The sequence below is a fragment of the Engraulis encrasicolus genome, chromosome 20, assembly GCF_034702125.1.
Source record: "Engraulis encrasicolus isolate BLACKSEA-1 chromosome 20, IST_EnEncr_1.0, whole genome shotgun sequence".
Lineage (NCBI taxonomy): Eukaryota > Metazoa > Chordata > Actinopteri > Clupeiformes > Engraulidae > Engraulis > Engraulis encrasicolus.
In genome coordinates, this window is record NC_085876.1 from 16,513,478 (window position 1) to 16,516,513 (window position 3,036).

Consider the following 3,036-nt stretch of genomic DNA (forward strand, 5'->3'; position numbering starts at 1 on the left):
CTCCCAATACAACTCCCGAGGGCTACGCACAGTTTCCTTTGCAGACACACATTACACATACACGCACGCACGCACGCACACATTCACACACGCACACACACACACACACACACACACACAAATTTACACGCTCACACACACAACACCTTTGCTCTCTCTCTCTCTCTCTCTCTCTCTCTCTCTCTCTCTCTCTCTCTCTCTCTCTCTCTCACACACACACACAGAGAGAGAGAGAGAGAGAGAGAGAGAGAGAGAGAGAGAGAGAGAGAGAGAGAGAAACCAATCATGATGGTGTGTGTGGTGGTGTGGGCCCTAAGGCAAGAGGATAATGACTCCGTATTGTGACAGAGCTGCCATGCTTCACAGGCCCCACTTTACCCCCTGCTCTCACCTCTCTCTCCTCTTTCTCTCTCTACTCCTCTCTCACACCTTTCTATCTCTCTCTCTCCTCCTATGTACATCTCTTTATTTATCTCTCATCCCCCCCTCCTCTCTCCTCATCTCTCTCTCTCTCATCTCTTAACCCCCCGCTTACCTCTCTTCTCCTCTTCCTCTCTCTCTCTCCTCCTCTCCCACACCGTTCTCTCTCTCTCCTTATCCTGTGTACATCTCTTTTTTTATTTATCTCTCACCCCCTCTCTCCTCTCTCTTCCTCTCTCTCTCTCCTCCTCTCACCTTCCTCTGTATATCTCTCTTCATTTATCTCTCATCTCTCTCTTCATCTCTCTCATCCCTATCTGTTTCTGTCGCTCCTCCTCTCCCTGCACCTTCCCCTGTATATGTCTCTTTATTTATCTCTCATCTCTCTCTCTCTTCATCTCTCTCATCCCTATCTGTTTCTGTCGCTCTGTCTCTCTTTACATTCTGCTATTACATCATCGCTCTTTATGATCATCTCTATCTCTCTCCCACCTCTCTTTACCACTCTTTCATCTATCTTTATATCTCGATGTGTTTTCCCTGCCTCCCATCTCTCTCTCTCTTTCTCCTCTCTCTCTCTCTCTCTCTCTCTCTCTCTCTCTCTTTCTTGTGTACACTTCCTCTACCTTCTGCTCTTACCTAGCCCTATTTTAACACAATTTCTCACCACAAAACTCATCTCTCTTCATTCATCTCAACCCCGTACTCCTCCCAAACTCCCATTTTTATCTGTCCTTTAACTTTTGTCATTTGCACATTTCTCTCTCTATCTCTCTCTCTCTCTCTTCTCCGAGCTTTAAACTGTCTTCCTCTAATACATAACTCTCTTTCTGATCTTTTTCTTCAGTTTTTTTTCTTTATATTTCACGCAGGTCCTTTTTCTTATTCCTCCTCTGCTGCTTCAAGTCACATTTTGTTTTCTCTCTCCCGCTCCTTTTCTCTTTTTCTCTGTTTTGCTCATTCCTTTCCCACTTTTTTGGCTATCCCTTCATCTTGCTATCTCATCTCCCTCTCCTCTTCCTCTTTCCCCCTATCCTCTGCCTCTCTCATCCCCCTCTAGCCTCTATTCCTCTAGCGATCTCATCCCTCTCTCATCTTCCTCTTTCTCATCCCCCTCTCCTCGTCCTCTCTCTCATCCCCCTCTCATCTACCTCTATCTCATCCCCCTCTCCTCTTCCTCTCTCTCTTTCCCCCTCTCCTCTTCCTCTAGCTAGAGTATCTCATCATGTATTTCTGGCCTCCTATTTTCTGTCATAATCCCCTCCCTCTGTTTTGCTTTATCTCCTCTCATCTTTCTCTTATTTCTATTTTCACCCTATCCCTCTTTTTCTACATACACCCTGTTCCTCTATTTCTGTCGCTCTTGCCCCCCCCCACCCTCCATCACACACACACATGCACGCACGCACGCACACGCACGCGCACGCACACACACACACACAGGCCAGTAATCTAGTGCTGTGTATCTCTTTCTGCATGAACGTGACTGTATCAGGCCGCAGAGAAAATCAATAATATAAGACGTAACCAATAATGAAGAGGATTCTTCATTTCAAGCCAGTTCCTCCCTAGATCTCTCTACATACGTGCGTGTGCGTGTGCGTGTGCGTGTGCGTGTGTGCGTGTTCACCCCACCATGCATGGACACAAAAAACCTTCACACTCACAAAGGAGGCAGATGACAGCACCATCTCCTGCTGCAGTGCATCCAACACCAGACGTGCTCCAATCCAAACATACAGCAGTCCAACTCACTCATTAAGCAGGCGGTGATGAGATATTCTTTTAATTCACCAAACATGCAGGGACAGGGTTGCCAGATGTGGCTGAGAATTTCCAGCCCAAAAAATGCTCAAAACCCGCCTGGAAGCATTAAATCCCACCCAATTCTATTGATTTCTATGGCAAAAAATTTGGCATTTTTTTTCTTCTGAATGCCATTTTTACCCGCAGACAGCCATCCGCCCAATCTGGCAACACTGTGCAGGGACACACTAGGGATGTCTTATGGTCAGGGGTGCACATAACTTTTCTAGGCCGTTACTCATATGCGCACCAGCAAATATGTTTTGGTACGCACCTCATCCGCGGTAAAAAATAAATAAAAAAAAAATTTAAAAAAAGTCTACTGTCTGCAGTGTCGAAGAATAAAACATCACCACGAACGTTGACACATGTTTGAAGGCTAATGCAACTGGTGCAAGGTAGCCTAATCAAATTTGTTGTTAGTTTGGTATTCTTTAAATCTTAATTAGCCTACAAATGGTCAACAGGTCATCTTCAAGTTAAGTCATTATTGTCTGGATTTCATCTGTTTTTGCCGATTTCGCCGTCATGCCTGCTAACGCCTATGCGGTGTCCGTTTGGAATATGGTGGGAGGAAGCTGACGAAATTAAGAAATGGACCTGTCCGGGAACTGCGTGCATTTAAGAAGCCACGCGCATGGATGCATGCTTTCAGTTTTTAACTTCTATGCATCGGAGTTGCCAATGAGAATGACGGGGGTGCGCGTCCATTCTGGGAGTTAACAGACGGCACAATTCCATAATGATGGAGGGAGGAGGAGAGAGCCAGGAGCTCAACTCGGTCGCGCTCGCGCTGACTGTCGTTTCAAT